Source organism: Haemaphysalis longicornis, unplaced genomic scaffold (assembly GCF_048455015.1).
Source record: "Haemaphysalis longicornis isolate Haplotype H1 unplaced genomic scaffold, Haemaphysalis longicornis Haplotype H1 scaffold_10, whole genome shotgun sequence".
Classification (NCBI taxonomy): domain Eukaryota; kingdom Metazoa; phylum Arthropoda; class Arachnida; order Ixodida; family Ixodidae; genus Haemaphysalis; species Haemaphysalis longicornis.
Window position 1 is genome coordinate 65,969,574 of NW_027526204.1, and position 26,000 is coordinate 65,995,573.

Below are 26,000 nucleotides of genomic sequence, written 5' to 3' on the forward strand. Positions count from 1 at the left end.
GTTGAAGGAAGTGCTTGCGTCTTGTTCTCTGGAGTGATTTGCATGTAATTAGGATGTGAAGTACGGATAGGCCCTCCCCACACCTGCTACACAGGGGTCTTGGAAATCCAGTGAGCAGATGGGAGTGTGTCGCGTGTGTGTGGCCTATCCGTAATCTAGCTAGGGCAACTTCGATGAATCTCTTGTGTGAGTCACTAGCGTATTGTCCTAAGTGTGGCTTTATTATGTATAACTTGTTGTCTGTCTGTGTAGTCCAGTCGGCTTGCCATGTTTTGCGAAGGTGTTGTCGGATGTGTGGCTTGAGGTCAGTGTAGGGTATTGTTGTTATGTCCACTGTGTTTGCAAGTGCAGGAGCGGCGGCCATTTGATCCGCGGTCTCATTCCCCGCGATTCCAGCATGGCCTGGAACCCAGCACAGGATTAGTTGGAAATTGTTTGCATATATAGACATTATGAACTTAAAGACAAGATTGACAATGTGGTTTTTAATGGTTCGGTGTGAAGACAATGCACGCACAACGCTCAAAGAGTCTGTGAAGATGACGGACTTAGGAATTTGTTTTTTAAGAATGTGCTGAACGATGAGTAAAATGCCATATGCTTCTGCAGAGACGATAGTGGTGTGTATACTCGTGGTTCTGCAAGCATTAAAGTTGGGACCATGAGCGGCGCAGGACACTGTAGTTGACGTTTTCTAGGCATCGCTAAAGAATTCGGCACATTTATATTTATCCTGAAGCGACAAGAAATGCTGCAGAATCGCAGCTCTCGGAACTCTGTTTTTATCTATTTTCATAAAAGAAACATCACAACAAACAGGCTGCAGTTGTCATGGTGGTATAACGTCAGGAAATGATGATGATGTACAGATATCTAAAAACCCAACGGCAATACCTGAAGCTTCCTCTCTCACCCTCAGAGAGTAGGGCAAAGGAACAGATGGACGATTTGAGAATAGCTGGGTTGTAGATGTATCGTTGAGGACGGGTTTAAAAGGATGGTTATTGAATGATGAGACCTTAAAAGCATATAATAAATCTATGTACATTCGTTGATGTTCCAGGCACCATTTGTTACTTTCAGCGTACAGACTCTGGGCCGGGTAGTGCGGAACGCACCACACGCAAGGCGGAGGCCCAAATGAAGCACTGGGTCAAGCATTTTTAGTGCTGTTTTTGGTGCCGACCCATACACAACACTACCATAGTCTAGCCGAGACCCGACTAAGGCGGTAAAGACGCGAATAAGGAGTTTTTGTCTGCACCATAGGACTGTTGGGAGAGGACTTTGAGAATGTGTAGTGTTTTAAGGCATTTATGTTTAAGTTGTTTGATGTGTGGAATGAACGTGAGTTTTTGATCAAATATGACACCTAAAAACTTGCGCTCCTTTTTTACAGGGATAGAAGCGCGATGAAGGGTAATCTCAGGCTCTGCCTTTATCCCGCGCTTGCGGGAGAACACAATGTGGAGGATCGAAGAGGCAAGGCCGACCCAGACACCAGTTCTCGTAAGGCGATGGAACATACTCTGAGCGAGGCAGTGGGCGCCATGGAGAGTTCTTGGTGGCGGGCTGGCTGCCATTCCACTTTCTTCTGTTGCGATTCTCTATTGGCGGCGCTTTCGGGGAGTGCGGTATTCGGTATTTCACAGGGAAGTTCCAGATTCTGGACCGTATTTCTTAACAGAACTTGAAAACTAATGGCGGAATCTGTTCAGGTTGGCTTCTGCAGACCTGGCGCCTGCTCGCAGGGATAGGGTCACTGGCAACCACGTCCTGATTTTGCCGGTGTTGCACTAACTTTTTTCGGTGTGGCTTCAGTTGGCGGATTTTCTGGTACTTCGAATTGAGGTCGCAGTACTCTAGCAGGGTCGTCTCTGCCGGCCATAGAATCCGTGGCTGTGCACGAAGAGTCTTCTCTGGTTTCTCCATTTCGACGTCAGGGGGCTTCTTTACTTCTTTCCTGCTTGGAGGCCCCTCGCGAGCTTGTTGGAGCGGACCGCCAGGCATATGCAACCCAGAAGGCAGGGCCGCTTCAGCAAGATTGTCACAGTGTGGAATTTCAGGGAATTCACTCTGTGGCACAGTGCTGTGGCCGGCAGTGAGGACGCCCATGCAAGTAAGATCATTCTCGACGGACACCCGAACGCCTAGAGGATCCTCTGCTTTGTCGGTTACTGGTGCCATGGGCTGAGGGTCGTCGCGGGCAGCGTTGCGAAACTCAATCAGCGTAATCATTGCCAAACGAGCATGCGGTGCGTTTTTATCGCGGATGGGGCCCTCACGCTGCTCTGGGAGCGACTCGGCTGGAACCGTCGGGAGAGTTACCAAGTGGGGGCTTTGCGGCCCGGGAACACCGTGAGCTTTCGATTGTAACTCACCCAGGTGGTTTGGGCGTAGCCACCGGTGGCGGCGGTATTCATAATGGCTTTGCCAACCGGGTGGAGCAGTACGCGCGTTTCACACGAGCGCACTTCGTCGTCGAAATGGAGAAACCAGAGAAGACTCTTCAATGATACGAAAAGAGTAAGCCAATCTTCAGCGTTTATTCGCGCCTCGAAGAGAGCGACGCAAAGCCGTGCACGGTAGTCGAAACGCCGCGTTCCGAACTCCCGCGCGTGCCTGCTGCATTCGCCGTGCGATCCTCATCATTGTCCATGTTGGCGGCAGATTAGAAATCTGCAACATCACCAGCGTGTGGAGGATCCAAGAGAGAAGCATGACCCAGCACCCGTTCTCGTAAGGCGATGGAACAAACTGTGATCGAGGCAGTGGACGCAGCTTCGTCCTCTTCTTTACCCCAGCTATCGCCCTCTGCCTACGCACATCTCATTTATTTACAATACACTCCCCCCGGCCAGAAAGGCAAGGACTGGCCTTCAAGCTGACCCTTCTTGTGGGGCGCCTGAATATTGTCCAGGTGATCAGGCGAAAATAAACGATGTCGGACTGTTGGTGCGGGCGGAGCTTGAAGCGATGATTCTCATCTGATGCTGCGCCCCCGGTCCTCTGCGCATCAGGATCACGCGCTGCGCACCACAGGTAGTGGGGTAGCCGGCGGGGTCGTAAGGAAATTCGATAAGTTTGGGTAGCTCCATGTGATTTTTGATAACGAGCACGTTCCAGAAGGTGCACTGCTTGGTCGGTGGGAAAACGGCTGTAGCTGGGGCAAACAGAAGAAGTCTAGCATAATTCATGGTGCTCATATGGCTGTCACCTCCGGTTCTCAAGCTGTCTAGTTGAAGTGACGGTGATTCCGCGCTGTGCCGTATTCGACACGGTTGGGGGAGGCGCCAGATTCGGAATCGGGATGCAAGCCGGAGCTTCAAAAACTTTGGAAGGGGTCGATTTTGGCGGGCATCTGTAGACTCGGGGAAATATTCGGTATCTAGCTGGGATACGGTCACGGTTATCCACGACGTAAGGCAAGGCGAGGCTCCTCAGCTTCGTTCGGGTAGGTGGGCGTCGATTCAATTCCTTCCGTCGCGACTTCAAACGGGCGGTTTTCTTTCCTTTAGGAGCGTCATCTAGGTGCATACTGCGGGTGGTATCACCAGGCGCCAATATCTTGGGCTGGCAAGGAGGCCCGCTGTGCTCGCTCTCGCCATAATCACTGAGCTCCTTGATCTGGTGCGGACGCGGATATGCCTCACGAGGTGTGAAGGCACGGCCATCGGTTGTAGAAGAGGACGGCAGGAACGCGTCTGCCTTATCGTCACCCTGCGCCTCATTCCTGTCGCTCGAAAGCAGCATGATCTCACTGTCAGGGAAGACGGTGAGGATGGTACTTTGAGGGCAGATCGGGACAGTCAATTGACGCTGGGTGTGGTCCTCTGCTTTCACTGTACACGGTTTCGTTACAGGAGTATCACCGTGAGTGGCGTTGTCAGCATGGTAACCAGGCGCCATCCAAATGGACGAACTTATGTTGGCTGCGTGTTGGTCGTGCATGGTGTGCTCGCGCTGTTGTTGGCGCGTCTCTGGCTGAACCGTCGGAAGAGAGACAAAGTGGGTGTTTTGCGGTACGTTGGGAACACCCATGGGCTCTCAATTGTCACTCCTCCAGGTGGTTCGGACGTAGCCATCGGTGGCTGAATTCACAGCGGCTTTGCAAGTGGGTGGAGCAGCACGCGCGTTTCACAGGAGCGCACTTTGTCGTCAAAATGCTGGGATACGGCAGTATCTTCCTTCAGCTTGTCGCCGGTCAGGTTTCCTTGAATTGCAGCGTCGAGGGCCCGTATCTCGCTCGGCGTGTCGTAGAAGTGGTAAATGTTGGTGGTCAGATCGGTCAAGTGCGGAGCCGGGTCCTGGAGAAGGGCGTCGATTGCCGTAATGAGCCCTGTGATTTTCTCTCGCAGGAGCCTGCGGCGTAGCTTCAGGCGTTCCTGTGGGAGGGGTGGCGTAGCAAAACGAGAGTCGGCTTGGGCACGAGCCATGATGGGCAGCGGTCCCGGGCAAGGCCTCCTGGACCAAGTGGCGCGAAGGTTCGAGGCCTCGCGAGCGTCGCAGCCGCTGCGCCTCCAAAGTCAGGTCCACTCGTGCGTGGAATCCCGGGTTTCGGCACCAGCGTATGGCGGATCAAGCAAGGAAAGCAGTACCCAGACATTGGGTCCTTAGCTAGCCGTAGTGCAAGGGTCCTTACCCTCCTTCAGGGCAGCTACAACTACAGCTTCTCCGCGACTTTGGAATGAGCCCAAAAAGCCATATCCTGTTATATAGGTTAAGTGTTTGAACAATGTCGGCGTGTAAGTGCAGTATCATTGTATGTGTGAAGATGTCTGGGCCTAAAGCTGACGGTTTACAAGTGTTCAGAGCTGCGGATCGTAGAACAGCCGTGTAGCTGATGAGCAGAGAGTAGAGGCTAATGAAGTGAAAACTCGGAGTTATAAGACAAGATAGACTTGTCGTAATCATGTAAAGGCTTCTTTCCGGCCTATCGTTTGTGTTTTCTTAAACGTTTGTGTAGTATGCTGAACTGGACACATGTTTCCATTGCTGTGTCAGTTTTTTAGCCTGGTCCTTTAGCGTGTCACCTGTTGTGCGAACCAGGGGCAGGGCGTGTGTTTTTTGTCCTTTGAGTTTTGGTGAGCAAACATTCTGTGTGTCGGTGTATAGGTTTACGGATTTCACAAAGGATTGCCAAGTCTCTAGTTTTGCTAACGGCGCACAGGCTTTCCCAACGCATTTGCCGTTTTGATCAAAAGGGGGTTACCGGGCGTGGGGTAACTACGAAGGATGCCCCATGCCCTGTTCTATGCCTATCCAGTCTCCCTACAGTCCTACAGCCACGCAAATTAAGTCTGTGTGTTGTGTCCTTTATTGTCGTATATAGGCTTGTTTTTAATAAACAGGTACACCACTGGAAGTGTAAGGAATTTATCAATAAGGTGACCTTGGGAATCCGCGTGGCTGGAGCATCACAGAGAGTTGTGTGTATTCAGTTCGCCTATAAGAATAAACTTTGCAAGTAGCTGACGTATTGGACCCTGAAAATCGGAGCTGGAAAGATGGAAATGAGGAGGGATGGAAATGCAGCATACTGGTTCTAGTCTGTTGAAGAACACGGTTTTAATGGCAGCAGCCTATATCGGAGTGTGTAACTGGATGGTCTGACACGCCAAGAATTTTCGGGTAGTGATGGCCACGCCACGTGAAGATGAACCACCGCCATCCCTGTCTTTCATAATTAAAACGTAACTATTCAAGGAGTTTGTGTTTTGAGTGTATATGTATCGCGGAGACGCATGATAGTTGCTGATTGGAAAGGAATACGCCGTAGAAGAAATAGGATTTTAAACGAGGCCTCTACAGCTCCATTGGACGATATTTGCTTATCCCATTATCAATATATAAGAGCTACGAAGTGAAGTGTGCTTTTTCACTCTGTGCCTACGCCAAGGAAGCTGTTGCGAAACCTGGTCTCCTAATAAAGTACGCATCAGATGAGGACGGAACACAGCAAAAAAAAAACTACCGCGAGCGAAGAGGTTGTAAGTCGCTACAGAAAAACCACTGTCAGCCGATGCTGCTGCAGCTTTTAGGCTTTTAGATTCCACATTAGACGTAAATTTATTTTAGCACAGAGACATTGCAACAAACCAACATGGCTATGCTGATAGGCGTAATATAAAAAAATGTATCCCGAAATACTGAGCAGTGTTTATTGATTTTCATTCGTACACTCAGGCAGTCAAAACTGTGAATTTTCTGACACTGCCTTGGCCAAGCTCGCATCATTGATTGAACTGAGCATTGTGTTAGAGTATCAGTGAACGACGGCATTGTGAAATCAATGGCGGTTTCTGCTTCCGCCTGTCCAGTAACAAGCAATAAATCCTGCTCATACAAACTCTCTTACTTAAACCATATAGCCTCCTGTTATCGGTGGTGCGGCGAGAAAGACAATTTGGAGAGAGATAGACAAGGAGAGAAGAATTGATAGTCATATCCGCCAATGACGCGTGTACACTGCAGGAATGTATGGTGTACAATCTTCACAAACTTGTAAATAGTTCGTCTGAAGAAGTGCATCAATCGATTATTCGCTTGATGGTTCATGTGATCTTTTTCCGGCTCGTATCTTTTTTCTCAAGGGGCCGGGTTCATCCCCATCTTTACCCGGCATCGCCTGATCGCGACTCTTGAATCAATCGCTCTATGCCTCTTGGGTTACGTCAGCCCACCCGCAGCTAACGTATATCTTGGACAGGACCATCACCACTTCTGTTTACACAGCCAACGACCAGCCAACGCGTTTCGACGTGCCCAGTGGTGACCCAAGGAAACGACAATGCCGATACTGATTCAAGTTCTTCTGGGTGAGTGCGATGGCTTTGGTCGCGGCTTCGTTGCATCGGAGGGCATGGCGGTTCTGGGGTTGCTCCGTACAAAACTCTTCATCGCCAGTGGCGGCGACAAAGACTTCCACTTTCTCTTATACTCATCATCTCGGCGTGCTACGCGCAAGCAGGCAGCGTTTCCGGGTCCCCCACCTCACCCTCTCCCTTGAAGCCGCATCTGTGTTGCGGAAAGCACAAACCTCCTCTCTTATCAGTCCGTCCCATATTCACTACATGCATGGCATCCTCTCGGGTTCCACGTGCCCTACACCCAATTGCACTTCCTACCCATAAGTACAAATCCTTTACTAGGAGGGCCATCCGCCAGACCTACCACCACACCCGTATTCCCATATCGCTCCATGGGAGGACTGGTTGAATCCGGGACCTGGCGTAGATTTCAAATTGACGCTAGGGCTTCTCGCATCCCAATGCCTTCGTGTTGTGCGGACATCTGGGAGTTCTTCGGACAAGCCATCTCCTAATGAAGAGACTGTGGCACGACGGCCCGGACTAGGGCTTTTTAGAGAATAAAGTTTTCTGTCGCTTGCTATCTCTTCACCGCAGCGCGGAAAAACATTCAATTTACTCATGTGTAAGGACTGTAGAACCCTATCATTATTCGTCAAAAAATATTGCCAGTTTCATCAGGCGAAAGGACGTCGGCTGAGTACAAATTTTAGCCGACTTCCGAACACCGCTGGAACGTCGTCCTGCGAGAATATTTGTCGTTCGGGACACAGGCCCCCTAAGACGCCCATATACACCGTCGTAGTTCGGCTTGTGCCCAGCTACGACGGAATGTCTGACAACGCTTACAAACGAAAGCTCGAGGCAATGTTGGCAACGACGCTTCACTAGCCGCAAACGTGCCTGACGTCCATCCCTCTTATACAAGCTGTCGTGCAGGAGGAAGTCAACAAGCTTCCTCCTGTTGGCGCAGTGAGCCGTCCAGGCGTTCACGCGCCTCAACTTTCCTCCAGCTATGCCAGCCGAAATGATTACGTGCCGTACACCTGTCATAGCCGTTATTGTTTTGAATGAAGGACACCCGACAGCAAACCAATTTGCTTCCACTGCCACTGAGTCAGGCATGTGGCATTGTACTGCCAGGGGCATTCGCTTTTCTCATCACGGGAAGTCTTTTACCGTTACAGGTACACTGATCAGATTTACACCTCGAAATCTGCCGCAACCAGCAGATATCAACGGTTTGTTCCATTGATACAGCAGATTGCCGTTACCACGGGGCGTCATGTCTTGTTCACCACGGCACCACCGCACACTATCGCGGACCTCGTATGGCAACTTCGACACCGAAAACTAAATGATGCAGCTCCCTCACGTCATGCTCCATTTCCGAACAGCACTGAAAATCCTCTATGGATACTTTGTACCCAAAACATGTTCTAGATTCAAGTTGACGATGTTTCCGTTACCGCCTTGACTTGCACAGGTGCACATACCTTTAGTATAAGATCGGGGCTTCGCCGCAGCTTCGAAGGGTGCTCACTCCGGCTGCATCACGTGTTGCACGAGTCGCTGATGGAAATATGCGCAATGTCACAGGGATGTATGCAGCGCGTGTTCCTATTGGGGGCCGACAAGCCGTAGTGTTGTTTACTCTGCTAGACCCAGGCTCTCAAGGCGTAATTCTCTGCCTCGCTTTTCTCCAGGACCGTTCAGCACTCATCGCCTGTCCAGCTGGAGTCCTCCGCTTGGAGCTGCCACCGTATCACGGCCACGATGATATCCGGAAGCTGCACTTCTGTTGCTCAGACGACGTTCGTTTACCGCGCCTAGACACTATACTCGTGTCTTTCAACTGCCACCCCTTGTCCCAGATGGTGATACCTCGCTTCGCCTCTATTTAAAATGCTCTTCGCGCGCAATGTGATGGCGCCATACGCTGTCGTCAGGGTTTTGGGAGGCCGCATCCGGCTATCGTACACCAACTTCGTCAATACACCGCAGGTTATCCCAAAACGACTGCAGCTCGTTACGCTGCGTTCAATAACACTGTGCGAGATGAATGCATTAGGGATGTCACTGGACGTCCCTGTCAGGGAGAGGCCAAGCGCGTTTTACCTCTGCCGGTCGATCTCGAACCAATGATAGCCTCCGATCTGCAAACTGTACATTAAAAACCTTCGTAAATTGTGTCACCGCTTAGAGACATTTTGTCCTTACACCTTAAAGATCGCCCTCCTGGACAGGTCACTCCTGATCAGCATCGCCACAACACCGATGCTGCCAACCTCGTGCGCACACTGTGTTATCAGGTATTTATGACGGAACGCCTAGCTATCCAAGCAGAAGTGGACAAGATGCTTCGCAAGGAGATTATTGAGAGTTAAACTAGTCCTTGGGAATTACCTGTTACACTTGTCAAGAAGACGTATGGAACATGGCCCTTTTTTTTAGTCAATCGCCATCTAAACAAAGTTACTACTTAAGGCGGCTGTCTCCTCCCTCGCATTGACGACGCGTTCGATTGCCTCCAAGGGGCCCAAATACTTTTCTTCCATAGATCGCCGCACTGGGTACTGACAGATTGCTGTTGATGAGCTCGATGGCGAAACCAGCTTACGTATTTAATTCGTCATTATCAATTTAAAGTAATTTCCTTCGGGTTATGCAACGCGCCAGCCATGGGCGAGCGGATGATGGACTCCCTACATTATGGCTTTAAATGGTCTACTTGTCTTTGTTATCATGATCGCGCCTTTGTATTTTCGTTTAGGTTTGAAAGCACGCTCTAACACCTTGCGACGATCTTTGACGTTTTCCAGCGAGCAGGACGACAGCTTAACACCAAGACGTGCCGCTTTGGGCGTCGGGATATCCCAGTTTTCGGCCATCTAGTTGAAGAAACGAAAGTGCGTCCTGACCCTTAGAAGGATCGGGCAATCAAAGAGTTCAATTAACTTCGCTTGCCCAAAGATATTCAAAGATTCGTCGTCCTGTGTTCTTACTTTTACCACTCCATTAAACTTTGCGGCTATCGCCCGGCCACTCACTTATCTCCTTCGCAAGAAAGGTACCTCCTCTTGGTGCCTCGAGATTAATGTAGGTGGGTTCGATGCAACCTCAGTGCTTGTGAAGCATGGAATCTAGACAAAAATTTAACAACGTCACCGGCTGTCCCCTTACAGCTTCTCGACGTGTCGAGCGATATATTAGCTATTTTGTTGTCCTTGATAGATAGCGAAGCCTGGTCTGTACTTTTAAATGCAAATGCATTTCTTAGTCGGGGGTTGTCCTGCGTATGTTGGCCGGCGTCCGCGCAGGTTTTATCTCTCCGCTCCTGCGCGTGCCCTAGCAACGCATGTGGCGCGCCTAGCAACCGGAGCAGGTGGTGAGCGGCGGAGGGTAAGGAGAGGAGGAGCGCGCGCGGGCGTGTGAGGGCGCTCGCATCGCGGAGCAGTGGAGGGTAAGGGAGAGGAGGAGTGTGCGCGGTCGGGTGAGGGCGCTCGCATCGCGTAGCTCGTTCGGGCGGAGAGACAGAGCTCGGGCGCTCCTCCTCTCCGCGCTCGGACTATGAACCATGCACACCAACAACTCTATTCGGTGTCTCTCTTCCGGCTCCGCCAACACGTGCCCCACTACCATTCACGGGAGTTGCATTGATCTGGTCTTTACGCGAAACTGTGACGCGCGTATGCTTCTCAAAGACGCTTTGACCGTGCACTTTAGCGACCACAAGGCGGTCATTGTGGCCGTCAGGTACAACGATAACACAAACAGGTGCTGATGAATGAATAAATGGGTACGTTCACACTCACGGCTCTCTTCATTTAATTACGCCATTAATAATAATTACTCGCAGCGAACTCATCGGTGCACCCAATGCATTCGCATTTCTGCACAATCCCCTTCGGGGAGGTGCGGGGGATTTTTTTTTCATTTGAAAGCCGTATTGCTGGTTTGTTATATATTTCCTTGGCTACGGGAATTTGAGATTCGTACGTAAAGACTCGTTCGAATATTTTTGAAAAAATTGGTAAGACAAATATAGGTATATAATTATTTACGCCATTTTCATTACCCCCTTTGTGAATGATTGGTCGTCTAGCAATCTTTACCTTATCAGGAAATATTCAGGGGCCGAAAATCAAATTACATACGTGTGATAGCCGCTGACTAATATACTGTGAGACTGGTTTTAATGGCTTCGCTTTTATACCATCAACACCTGCCGCAGAGTGGTTAGGTAAATTGATAATAAAAGAATGTATTTCAGATTCATCAGCGGAGACCGAAAAATTTGATTTATAAATATTTTTCGTAATCTATGGTTCACAGCTTGTATCGGTACCAGCGGGGATTTCACATGCCCCAGACTTTAAGAAAGGGTTGTTGAACGTATCAGCAAGTAAGGTACCAGAGGAAGATTTGCCCTGTATCCTAAGCTTGCTGAAGCTCTTTTTATTGGATGAAGATAAAAGATCATGTATGGTATTACAAACTCCTTTCTTGTCATTCAGAATAGCTGCAAACTGATGTTCATAGTATTGTATGCGGGCACTCTTAATATCAGAGCCAAATTTATTTCTATACTTTTTGAACTCCTATAAGTAGTCCATTTGCTTTGTGTCAATGAATGTGCTGAATAGGTTATCCCTTTCTTTTATTTTCTTTAGAACTGAAACAACTATCCACGGCTTTCTCTCTATTTTGTTCGTTTTGAGCACTACGAGAGGAAACGCCTGTTCCTAGAGTTGTGTTATTTTCAATATAAATGTTTCGTACGCCTGTATAAGTTCAGTGATTTGTAATATTTTCCTCCCATCTGCCGCAGCAACTAATCCGTGAAAAGTTAAAATTTTTTCAGTAGGAATTTTCTTGTAATAGGTAGAGTAAATTTTCTTGCGCTCTGTTTTATGTGACTTTATGAATGCAAAAATTGGAAAATGGTCACTAACGCCATTATAACCACAACAGCACATATTTCACCAGTACAGTTGCTAAAGCACAAGCCATGAAAAGTTTCAGACAATTCTGCTGCCCGAGTAGGCATATGAATTTTGTTGTCATTGCCAAAACACAGCATAGTGTCAAGAAGGTTTTATCGTTAACAGAGGTAGACAACATATCAATGTTGAAATTGGGCGTTGCAGTGACGCGGGCATTTTGCCGTTCACACAATTCCGACAATATCGGAAGAAAGTATAAGAAGGATGACACAGTTCCGGAAGCGGGTGTTTAACTTATTACTACAAACAGATTTGCCGACCTCACCATGACTGATTTAAAATTAGAAGTTGTATCTCTATAATCTTTTGTAATCTCCAATTTCACGCTGTGACGGATATAAATTGCCATGCCACCGCCTCGCTTAATTTCTCTACGGACTGTGACACAATTGTAACCTGTAAAAAGTACAGAGTCTTCAGAGCGCGTAAACCAAGTCTCGGTAAAAGCTAAGAAATCAAAATCGTGTTTTAAGGTGTCGAGTGGTATGTCAACCGCCTCTTTTTTGTTTTGTAAGCTTTGCGATTTTGCATGAAGTAATAACGGTTTTTGTCCTGGGAAAGATGTATTCGCTGAAAGAAATGGACACCGTAGTAACAGTGTTCGTTCTTATGCGCCATAGTGACGTCTTGATCCGATACGAGCGGTCGTTTTTAGTTTACAAATTGTTTCGCGCTCTTGCTCTGCCACGATTCTAATCACTCTATCACGTGAGGTGCGACGCAGAAAAAGCTTTCCATTTTTGTCCCATGTGAAATGATATTACTTTTCAGTTGCCTTCGATTTCATTTTCAAGCTGTGCACTTTGTTGTACGCTGTAAGCTTTTCATCGAAGAAAATGTTGTACTTTGCTTTCCATAATTCGCTTTTCTTCTCAAGCCATCTTTCTTTCGTAATTCGGGACGAGAACCTGACAATCACAATGTCAGCTTTATGAGTTTTCTTTTCCTTCTTGGATGGCACACGATGATCCACGTTTAAATCACACTCGCAAAGAGGTGGAAGATCAAGATAACATGTCAGTTTGATTAGCTTTTCTAGGGAGATTTAATTTGTGTGTTGGGGTAAGCCGGGCACTTTTAGGTTAAGGCGTCTGTTGTGCGGGTCTAGTTCATTGACTTTTTATTTGAGCTTATCTACTGCTTTTTTTAGCCTCAGCGCGAAGTTTCACCACTAGAGTTTTGAGGTTCGAGATGTCGTCTGACTTGTGCTTCAGTTTCAATATAACTTACTTAAAATTAGTTGACATAACTTTCACCGACTCTTCGGTGTTCTGAAGAGTTGTTTTATTGTTTTGCAAAGCACCAGTTTTTGATTTGATCGTCAATCAGTTCAATTACCTTCCGGTGAATGTCTGCTAGTTTAGAAGCATTGTTCCTTTCTGAAACAGTAATTAGACCCTCTGAACGACTTCCAGCATGAGTCGCCGATTTGCAAGCCGCGCATTCATCCTATATTTTCGCCGCTGCCGATTTCTTTTTGTAGGCATTTTCGGTTACTCCAGAGCATATACCGGTGTGGTCACAGCATCTACATTCAGAGCACATAAACCACAAATCACTGTCGTTTATCTTGTTGCCATTACGACACGTGTTACTCATGCTGTCAGTCAAGCGAAAAACACTTTACGCTCTCTGCAGCAGACGAAACCACTACAGATTCATGAAATGTGCTAGGGAACAAGAGCAGCCAACCTGCAATGCATAAGGCACGCGTTTATAGCCGCTGCAATGCCTCGATGGTGTCTCTATGGCTGCGGAGGGCGCAAGGGCGAAAGCCAATTTGTGAAGAAGGGAATGTTTGCCATACAGCCCGAAGAAAATATCCACACGACCTTTGTGAGCCTCCCAAATATCCGCAAACCTACTAATGAGACATATGTGACGATGAATAAAAATTAATTCGTTGGGCACGGAACAAAAAAAAAACATTTATCTGATACAAGTCAGCGGCAACGAAAGCAATAGAAGACAGCCGCTTTATTTCCTGCTATACGATGTGCGTGCAGGGTCCCGCTGCTTGGTACATAGCATTATTAAGTTCTCATAACAGCACCTAAAAAAACTGCGTGGAAGCCTACGCATTTTGAATACTTATCGAGGAGCTGTATGCGCTGAACCTCGCGAATAAGCTAGAAAGGACGAGTTGCACAAGACCTTCTGACCGATTCATGTTGCAACGCTGAGGGGTATACAGCTTGAAATTATTTAGATGTGTCAGAAGCTGGTAAAACTGGTTGAATTACTAGAAATACGCTTTTTAATTTACTCAAACTTCAAAGCGGGTGATTTCTAGCTCAGGCACTGCTGCCCCTCACAAGCGGACTGTAGCAGATGACAGCAGCGCGAGTCGCTAAGCCGACGTTAGAGCCAGAGGGCGCCACTCAAACATCTCACCGCTAATAGCGCAACAGCATGACTGCACCTCTTCTACGTGAGGTGGGGCAACCCCGTTCTAGCAGCAAACGCGTACTGTGTCCTTTTCCTTTATTTCCAGACTGTGACTCTTTCTCATATCTTGGAACTCTTGCATGTTTCCCAGCTCGCTTGGCCGCCGTAACATATTGTGGCCTAGTTCCACATTGTTCATTAGTTTTTCTTTGTTCATAGTGTGTATTGATTAGTGTTGTGGGTGTAATATAAACATATTCTCAGTTACAGTGCTGCTTCTTCTATTTTTTTATTGTCCCCAAACATGACTGTTTTTGCGTCTGTGTACGACGTGGAAAAGACCATTCCAAACATATCTTAAAGCTTGTTATCTCTGCTAGGCCCTTTTTGAGCAGTTCTTTAGTCTTCCCTATGTAAATATAATAACTAATCACTGGTTAGTTGAAAACTTGATATTGGTGCCCAAATACAAGATTACCAGTGATGCTCGCCATCGTTCAATACTAGAGTCACAATTATTTCACGAGAAAATCAAAACACCGATAAGGGCTTCGGCGTATGCCTGTAACCAGCGTGCTTACGGCTTTCCAGTTCGAGCGCAATCACCAGGTTTATACTCCGCAGACGACAAATTCGTGCCTCGTGCTGCTCAGAGGCTTGAGGAAAGGTGAGAGAAAATGAGCTAGTGCACAAACCAATCTTTCGTCTTTATCCTCTTTGTGCCAAGAGCAAAGCTTTGATTCAGCAAACACGCGAACACTTGTACTGACAAGAGTCAGAGCTGTCAGGTTAGAGGCTGACGCACTTTCACGGTTGTTGCCTTCGGTAGTTAGTTCAAAATACCTACAATACGTATCACATGAATGCGTCATGCCAGTCACCTAATTTTTATCAATAGCAGCGGTGCACAAATGTTTGTTTTTTTCCGAGTATGGTGGTAACAAAGACTTTATACTAACGGGCTGGTATCGGCAGGTCACAAACGTTTATCACTGGAGCAAGCAAAAGCGCGTCCGAGAACATTTCTGAGAGAGTAGGTGCGCTAAACTAACAAATATCAAGAGTGCACCAGCTTGTGGCGAGGCCACTCTGCATATAGCCCCCACACGGGCTTCCGCGTTAATTCTATTTACGCTTTTAAGCGTGAATTACCGATCACTACGCACAAATACCCTTCTATTTAGGAGATCTTTTAAAACCAGAACACAAAGTTTGGAGAGGACTTCTCCATGACACCTCAAAGCCGTACCTTATAGCGAAATGACTCGACGTCTTCATACGTCACTACCACTCCTATTTCATTTGCTGCTAAGGTACCCCATTGGTCAACAGACGTAACGTTGTAGCTCTCTACTTTACAGACCTGCAAAAAGCATGCCGGAACACCAAAAAAACAATGATTTCACTCTAGGTAGCCGGGTGGAATTCTCCAAAGCATGTAAGCAAGTTAGAACACCACTGAAACTGCAAGCGCATGCACCATTCTTTTCCAACAAGTTCGCTGTGGCAGAGCTTGTCGTGAAGTACATTTCAAGTGGGCTCCTTTTATTGAGATGTTATTTATCCGTATTTGTAAATAGAACCGCTTAGAAATTATGATCATGTTACGGACTCAAAATAAAAAACGAAACATGATCTTGTATATGATGATGTGAGGAGTGGATCTGTGGGTGGGCAAGGGTAGGGCTGGGCCACCCGCAAGAGCCACACCTCCCAACACAGTTTCCACAATTTTGAAAATGATTTTCGCATGCAGCAGTCGAACAAACGTGTTTCGTAGGAGTTTCTGTACCTGCGTAAGTAGCAATGTGTGTTACTCCTTCCCACTCGCCACCCCGGTTCATTGAGTGCTCAACAAGCACGAGTATTATTTTGGAGTGTTTGAAATCTACAACCAAGAGTTAATTATTACGGACCATGAAAGCAGCACTTTTCGGTTATTTCTCGGCTACGCGGTAACCCGAGGTACTATATGCCGTATTTTTTATTACTTGAGGAACTATACCACATCTCCTATGCACATGGTGGTTTGTTGGGCTGCTACCGGAAGAAAAACAACCTAAAATTGCCATTTTGCTTGTCCACACACTTTTGATCGTAGCTGCACAGGCGGTATAGGTGCGTTTTATTACCAAAATCGTGGTTAAACGTATTAGCTGGTAACACAACGGCAGTTACAAACAAGCGTGTGCATTTCGCTTTACTGATGCGATTTGCGTAGCAACAAAGACGTGCCGTCAATGCGGACTTATAGCATAGGTTCCTTGTTTGTACACGAGTTCTAGGTTGGTCGCAAACAACTTTATCGCAAACAATCCACAGACCTTGTAAATATTGAAGTGATTGCTGTTGCGTAATGTGGCAGGCGAACTCCAGCGTTTTCCACAGAACTATATTTCCTACACTGCCGTCGACATATCCAATTCCCCGTCCACAAAACCCCTTTGCAAACCCAACCCAAACGCGTTCCTTCGCACCGCCATACAGACACGGGGGGCTGTGTATCTACTCTGATCACGAATATTGTGCAGAAAAAGCCTACAATGCTGCGGATAAAATAGTCTGTGTTGCTCCAGGACTGCTGTGTGACACCTTGTGGCGAGTTTCACGTTCGTGTAGGTTTTACAATTTGCACACAGTATATAGCATGCGGCTAATTACTTCTGCTCCAACAAATAAATCAATTTCTTCATTTTGGGGTGCAAGCCATACACGCAAAACCGTCAATGAGAGGTTGCTTCTGGGCTAGCTGGTACATTATTTCTTGCCAAAATACTGCGCTAAATTGAAATTACGAAGCTGAGGACGGGGGAACACGTGCTTTCGTATGTCCGCATCGTGTATTCCGCCGTCCTCGTCTTCGTAATTTCAATTTATCGCAGTGTTTTTGCAAGAAATAACGCAAAAGTGGGCGGAATAGTCTGTAAGGCGGGCTTCAGTGGCATACATTTCAACATATAAAGCGTTCGTTGATTCGGCCACGTCGATATGTGGTACAGTACTAGTACACATCACTGTACAGCAAAACAGCACCACAGTCTGCTCTGCGTCGCACATTATCCTTCACTTTTACCTTTGAGCTATTACAACGGCCACTGCCCACGCAGTCTGACCTATAAGGCGAACAATGCCTACTTTGTTCAGCTGGTATTGGTTGATGACGCGAGTACTTAACTGCGGCATCCAACAGAAAGATCCATAATCAGGGTAACAATACGTAACACTAAAATGCGATTTAGTGTTTATACTTATTGCACGCCCAACTGCGGGTGCCCATTCTACATAATTGTTGAAGCATTGTTTCAGTGGTACACGTCCGTTTTCAATGGGGAGAGTGAAGTCCTCCCAAAACTGCATTCAGTTTATTTTCTTTTTTATTTTATTGCACTGTGGATTTTCTTGTATATAAAACAATATTCACATTTGTACACGCTTGTTCTTAATAAAGAATGGAAAGGCATTGGAGAAAGGGGATCTTATTGTTGACATTTCAGTGGCGGCCATCGTTAGCTGCTTACTTTTATTGTTACCGTAGGGCTTGCGTATCGGTACAAGAACTCCTTTACAGCAGTGTTAAAAGTTTGAAAACCTGCGTGCTCAATGTATTCCTGATGTAGGTCAAATGCACATAATGCCCGTGTGCCATGTGATGGAAACGATAGCGCCAGGTGATTGCAATTATTCCGCTTTCATTCGCCGTGTTGCCTTGGAGCGCCTAACGCAGTTGCGCGTTTTCTTGCTATCTCTTGTGCAGCCATATATAGAGCAGGCACGCCTCATTAGTCTCATGTAGTTTACACAACAAGTCATTTAAAGACTAGAAATGTACAGAGTAGTCGGCACACTTAGCCTAATTTTTTTCGCGCGGTAGCTGCAAGAAATGGAAGCCGCACAGCTATCATAGCCCTGAAGCAAGTGTCGCTATCTGTCTGAAGGAGCGGAAGCGCGATTAAACCATCTGAGCCCCCGCGGGCTCAGTTCACACGCGTCTAGTACTCTTCTACCGTGGCTTGTAGGAACTGTAAAAGAAGAAGCAGCACTCGCATTATAACCACCCACACGGCTCCTGGTGAGCTTGAACGACCATGGAATTTCGTTCATCCGCGCCACAGCCAAGCAAACATGACGAACCCGTTTTTGAAGCACGAAACGGAGTCGGTGCAAAAACCAGCCTTAGCGGCTCAAGAAGGAAGATCGTTTGCCTGACCACTTTCTCCGTTGATGATGACCTGGTGTCACTACTACAACGATGTCATCGTAAGAAGAAACCAGTGAACCGTTATCCACACTAACGAAGGAGCATCCTTAGGTTACAAACTTGCAAGCTTGGTATTGGGACGTCCCTAAATGCAATGGTTCAATTCTCCACCTGACGCTATAAAAAGGCTAGGCTCTCACAATATTTTTTAATTTATTTACACACTCTAACCTCGTTATAGCGAAGTAGTATCGGAAGAGCAATTTATTCGTTATGGACAATATTGGCTATAGTAGTACAGCTAAAAACCGGCATTAACAAATCGACAATACTTGTTACAAATTCAAAAATTCTTGGCACAACAATACTTGACACAAAATTGTATTTTCTAAGGCGTCGAACCCACTATACACAAAGTAACCCCTACATTTCTCCTTGTTGCATTTAGAGATCGAACCGGACTATGAGTACATGAAATTATAAAATAACATAGTTCACTTGAAAAAACAAGACGGCTTCCTTATTTAGTTGACGAAGGATGTGATCTTGGTCTGGTGGATACTCACGGCACTGAGCACGGTCAAGCTTTCCACAGCGTCCACGAACGAAAGGGCCTTTATATTTCGGCCGTTAAGGACTACGGGGGTCTTTCGAAATAGCTTCTCAGCGTCCTGGTCATATATTTCCTCATTATATTCGACATCGCGCGCCTTTAGCGGTTTCAGTTTTATTACAAAACAATAAATGTCATTGAAATGAAGCGTGACCAACCAGTCTTTATTGGTTTCGCTACCACCAAGAATTCTCTATATAATTTTCGTTATAACGAGGATGTACTTCTAGCTCTAGTGGTTCTGTTAAAAGGTGGACCACTAGAAAAGTCTTGCCCACCGGTGTTATATAATTTGTAAACTAACTCTGTTGATTTAATGTGCACCCCCTTACTCCATGCCCCACCCCATAGGCCTGTAAGGTATCTTGAATAAATAAATAAACAAAGCTCCTTAACTCTGTACAGAGAAACATTGTTATATGCAAAAACAGTCAAAAATTTTGGAACAGACACAAATTGTACATTGAACAAGCAATATCCACGAATGAGGAGAGTGACAACTGTTCCACAACAATATGAGAGGAAACTGCTTCGTACAATGTGTGTTAGAGCAGCTCGGAAAAAACAAAAAAAATCCCTGTGACCAAGCAATACCTGCGCAGTTAGCGTCGCTTTTCGGGAGTGATGCAGGATAGTGGTCATCGATAGCTGAATTAGCTGTCCTCGAAGTCACTTCAGACGGATGACCAGAGAGCCGTAAGGTGTTTATGCGCGGCACACTCGACGTTTATAGTGGTTGTTTTGATTCATTCTCGGACGCACCACATCTAGTATTTCTGGCTAACAACTCACTCGTACGGGTGAATCCACTGTTTGATATTTCTAATGCGTCGCCGTGAAACGAAGCAGGAATATGGGGTGTATTAAACGAGAATTGACCAGCGACCCCACTTCTTTCGTCTTTTAAGAAAGAAATGGCGGGGCGTTTCATTTTTTTTCGATCTTATTGTACTCTGCTGCGAATGCAGAAGTCGAAAATCACGTGCCGGCCCTGTGGTTATTGTCCGAGATGAGCCCCACGTTCAACAACGTAGTCTGGTCGGCCCGGGCGTATTCTTTGAGTAGGTTGACAGAGCCGCTGTTTATGGGTGAGCGTAAAATAGGCATACCAGGCAACTGCGGCATGAATGCTTTAGACAGCACTGGGGCGACAATATGTACTAAGTAAAACAGATTTTAGGTGACACAACTGCTGAACCAAAGCAGAGAATAGTTGCCCTAATCCTAATCACATTTGCTGAACTCCTTCCTTCCCCAATTCCCCGGGTATAGGTTGCTGACGAAGGGGTAATACGTTTTGTCTTCATGATGATTTGTGATGAAATAGTGGGAATATTGCTCCAGCATTTCGACTTCATTCATGACCAATCTGCAGTTTGGAAGGCTTCAAATATCATGTAATCTGGCGACGTCATGTTTAGCAAGAATATTCACCGTTTCATTCAACATAACACCGGACAATCATGTGAGAATTGGTATGGCAACCCCACAAAGTTGTCTTAGTAGTAGTGGAAACATACCCGAGTGAGTTTCCATTTAATTGCTCCAACAACATATTCTTCCTTCAAGCGAAACATATGCACGGCAAGCTATGAACGTTTGGAGTTGAGTCTGTGATGATCCGTTTGTTTGCACCGCAATTCTAACAATTTTTTTAGTAACATAACAAAATGGTTTGGAGCATGCACTTTGAATTTTGTTTTTAGTAATGCATTACAGTATTAATTCTGTTGGCACCGACTGTTGGACCTATGCTGCATGCGAAACCGTCACAGAATGAACAAGACGTCATATCCTTGAGCAAACGTGCACTGTCGCAACTTTATTTATCTTTTTGTTCACATTTTTTTTCGTTTTATCTCTTGTTTTCTTCAAGATATTTTCTAACAATTTATTGCAGAAAAACATATTGCTCTTGGCACACGCACGGGTAGGAACGCCAACTACACTCTGTGCCCCTGCAGCCGCCCTGTTGAAAACTAAACAAAGTTCAGAAAGTTCGGAATTTATAGTCTTCCATTTTGAATTTGTGCTGCTTCGGCGTGGCCGCACTTCATGATAGTCCGGGAGCATAAATGGAGCCTTCCAGCTATAGTTCGCCCTAGGTCCTTGAAAGGTGCAACCGTGTCCTACATCTTTACATGTTGCGGTTATAGTCGCAGCAGCGACAAGAAGACAAATATTGCATCAGCCCTCCATTGATTTAAGATAAAGAGAATTTTCTTGTTACTCCTGTTGTCGCAACCGATGACATCTTGTCAAAAAGGGATTCAGTTTCCCATTGACTGGTTGGTCGACCAAAGGGCACTGATAAGTTCTCTGGACACACCCGCGTGTATGAAACCGGGCTTACATTGGGTCAAAACTGTTACTTGAGAATACAGAAAAACGAATGGTTTCAGCTAAGACAATACACGTTTCAGTCATTGACGAGTTCAATAGTACACGTTTATTTCGTAAACTACGGGTCCGTACATATTTAGATCGTTCTTATGATTTGGGGTGCGAAAAAGCTTTGCACGTATTCTTTCTTCATTTGTAATGAGGGGCATTGAATGTTGTACTCTAAAGTGGACGCACTTTCTGCGAACGTTTCACGCACATCTGACGCAGTTTTGACGTTAGAAAGATATCGCACTTCTCTACTTTCATTAGGTAAAAATTGCTGTAGCTATATTGCCAGGCAAGAATGGCGAAGCAACCATTCAAGGGAAAGTGTTTAACTATCCCTTGCAGAAAAGATTTTTTCTATGTTGTGTACAGTTTTATCGCATGCAATTCCGCCCTCTTACCTCAGTAAGGCTTGCGTTCCTATTCGGCATTAAGTAATTTTTGCTGCAAGTTTGACCAAACTCGTAGTTTGGGCCGTCAAACCTGTACCTTCTTCCTTGTAGGGTGGCGCTCACGAAATAAGCAGCACTACCGAATTGTCCCTCAACCCAGTTTCTCAGGGCATTGTGAGCCGTGGTCTGAAAAACAGTTATGGAAGAATACAAAATTGAAGACGCTGCCACGTTGTGCAAGACAAAACATCGTTACAATTTGCCCAACATCTCTCATTACTGCCGTTTAAGTTAGAAGTATAGGTTATATTGATATTCGATTGGCCAACTTTCTAAAAGACTAGTCTCTGGCCAAGGGGGGGGGGGGGGGGTGCAGAGCAAACGCAGTGTCGAAAATGCCGGGCTGCAAGGATGATGAGGGTACGGATCTCCAAGTGCCACATAGAGACTATAAAATACAGTGCTGACCATGGAGAACGCTGGACACACGAAGAACGGTAGTTCCTCTCGTGTTTAGGAGAAATATTTTTGACAACTTCGGGACAAACAGTCAGAACTTAAAATCAAAACCAGTCAGAACCACGACGTGCCCCAAGCAGGGAACAGCGTGTAACTCCCGCTGGCAAGCCGTCAGCTTGGTTAGACATGGCTGCAGCTGCAAACAATGGCGCTATAGAATATATAGCCGAATGTTGATATCAGCCATGATTTTACGAGAAAAACAGCCGAATTGCTCACGCAGACTACCGAATTAAAGCGCACTCGCAAATGGCTAAGCACCGGAACCGCCACTTTATTACAGACGGAAAAAAAGAGGCGAAGTCCACGCAGTACTTTAACGCTCGCGGGGAGAGGCAGTTCAGGCTGTTAACGTATTGCTGCTGGGTATAATTTTGATATAACGCTGAAATGCTAATATAAACGCCGAAGTTGCGTATGAGTTATTGCGCATAATTTTATAAATATAAACATTTGTTTCGTCATTTCAGTGTCCCCTTTTTGTAGCCACTACGCCAACATCCGACATAGCAGACAATCTCATACTCGCGCAGAACGCTCCGCTAACCGATCTCTGCTCGGGACAGATATGAGGGCGCGGGCGATAAAGTAGGTAGCTTCAAAGTAGGTAGACCTTGAGGCTTCCGGCGGCGACGTCTGTGACCTTTTTGACTTTCTGTACCGACAGCCTTTCCAGCGGCGGAGATCTCCCCTGAAGCGACATTTCTTTGGAGCCGATGCTCGGGCTGCCTCCGCCGGGAGTCGTACCCCTTTTTAATTTACCCTTCAACATCGTTTTTGCTATCGTTTTTGCTACAGCAACATCGTTTTTGCTACAGCTGAGCTCTTCAGTGGCGGAATTCTCCAGGAATCAAGTCTGTCTGTAGAAATGGGCAATGTCTTTTTTTTGTAGTAAACCGTTGTTATAAATATTATAAATATTTATAATGTTATAAAAATTGACACGCAGGCAAAGATGACGCAGTTGACTCAAAAGATAAACAAATTTATTGGAGCAAACTTGTGCTCCCCTAACAACTCAAAGAATACAGAGTGGGTGAAGCAGTAGTCAAAAAAGTGACGTGTGCAGATATGTGTTGGTAAGTGGAATACGGCGCCATCCCCTCTGCAGGCGTTTATCTTTCGGTGCGAGTGTTTCTGGAACCGTCCAGTTACATCCAGAACACTGTAGATCAAAGAAGATTATTCTAGGCTGGTGACTTTAGTTTAAGAGACTCTTTCATTCAAAGGACATAACACATAACTTCGGATAGCGTAGAAGTTCCTAAAGCGTGTTGAATTTTTCCCCGGATCACGTCAGCCAGGGAAGTGACTTAGTGTTGTGGCGTCATCGGGAAACGTTTCCGCAGCTCCTCCCTCACCACTTCACGGATGGTCTTACGTAGTGTGTGGGAGCTAATGGCCCTGGCACCGATGGTCTCGGCTAGGCGGCCGTACTGCCTCGTTTGAGTGCTCAAGCGTCTTCACCATCACGGTGGCCTCAGACGCGAATTCAGCCACCGTCTGAGGAGGGTTACGGGCAAGAATAGCAAATGACTATTGCTTTACCCTTCGCATCAGGAACCTTAGTTTGTGTTCTTCTGTGATTTCCAGGTCCGAACGGCGGAACAATCTCCATCTACTCAACTAATGGTCAGGAGGTTATATATCTTTTGCTTTGCCTCGCCATGATTTCTGTATTGTACTGCCCCAACGGAACAATAAATAAATAAATATCATTACACCTTGGTTAAAGCGCTGCATGCGCGTTCCTAGCAAAAGTTCGGCTTGTTCTTTTTACACGACGGTGCTCAGCGTTTTAAGGAATTAAACAAAAAGTGCGTCCAGTCCGTCAGGGAGTTATCATGGTTCTCGAATCAACATCCAGCTTAATCCTCCATATTGAAGAACACATGCCGAAATGTTTCTCCGTCGTGCCACCTGTTAAAGATCCGGACGTGCTCAACTTTCCCCAATCAGTCATCAGGGTATTCACCGGCGGATCCGCGTAACCACAGTGGTTCCCGGGGCTGCTGCAGGACGATGGGAAGAGTGGCTTGTTGCACCCTGTTGCCGGTTCCAGTGGTCTTTCTCTAGTTGGTTCTGGTAGGAGACCAAACTCGGCTGGTAAACCTAGAAATCGGTGGCCTTCTCAGCTTGGCCTGTCTTGTCGGTCTCCAGAAGGCGTAGGGAGCATGAAGGGTGCGTACCCAACACCTCAACCAGATTTCACGTAGCCAAAGACGACGCAGTTGTCTCGAAGTTAAAACAAATTTTTGAGGGAACTTAGGCTCGCCTGACAACTCAAAGAATAGAGAGGCGGCGAAGCAACAGTCAACAAAGTGATGTGCACAGCCGAGGTCCGGCGAATCGAATACGGTGGCATCCGCTCTGCGGGCGTTTATCTTTCGGCGCGAGTGTTGAACCGTCGAGTTACATCCAGCACACTGTAGGTGTAAGAAGACTCTCCCTATCAAAGGAGATAACGCATACGAAATAAAGAAAGTTACACGCGCTTTTCTTGGCCCTTACCTAACGCAAATACCATAGTCCGGTGAGCCACACGATAATAACAAAACGTAAATAAACCCTATGCACGGGTCTCGTTTCAACATTTCATACGTGCAATCTTTCTGATGTTATTTTGCCGCTTCAGATCACGTGCGGGCGGCGGGACAACGAAAGGGTGCTGCTGCCACCACACCTGCAAGAACACCTTACCGCGAATTGTAAACCATCTTGAAGAAGAAAATGCTAAATAAAATTAGAGAACGGTTAACAAAACGTTGAACAAGTAAGCAAGCTAAATATAGAAGTATTCAAAAACCGTGTTACCAGAAATATATAATTACGTTTTACTGGCAGATCCTCTTATTTGAGAGGAAAACAGGCGGCTCTTCTAAACAGCTTTTACGCACACGCGCGTTTTTTTTTTTTTCAGCTTATTGGACTTGTTTTAGGCAAACTCATAACCCTGTAATCAAGCGAAGGCAGGCCACCGGAACTTTCAAAGGGACAGTACGTTTGCTGCCGGAGGGTGGTCCTCATCGTCCTTGACACTCAGTATCGATTTCGTGCCAGCATCTCGACAAGAAGCGCCATTTGTGTATACTGAATAAAAGTTTTTAAAGACGATAGTCTTTCTTGGGCTAATTAAACACAGGAATTGTGATCTGTCTGTATGTCTGTCTGTCTGCGACTCGATTCATCAACAACGCCAAAGTAACATAGATATTTCGCATTAGTCTTATGTACTCACAGTCAAATGTAAACGTCTAAGCCCGGTTTATATGTGCACACTTGTCAAATTTGTTGAACAAGAACGAGACATTACGCAAATATCAGACAGATAATTAGTACACAAGGGATATTTACCGCGTTTCTTTATTGAAAACTCCTGGATGATCGGTTTTTCCATAGCAAATGATATAGGTGCTACTCATTAAATATTTGGCAGTCAATTTCTTTTCTTGGCAACAGTGGAAACGGCCACGGACGTGGCCGAAGCACCAGGGTATGGCGCGGCTTTTGTGACTGCATACGCCCGCACGCCGAAGAACAGAAACACCGGCGTGGGTATTCTGCTCCGTTTCAACCCGATTCTTAACGCTGGTGTGGAAAGGTGTTATTAATCGCACTCACAGTGGACTCGAGGCATTACTTTGGTTTCGGTGGGGTAGAGCTTCGAACGTCCAACCCATATCA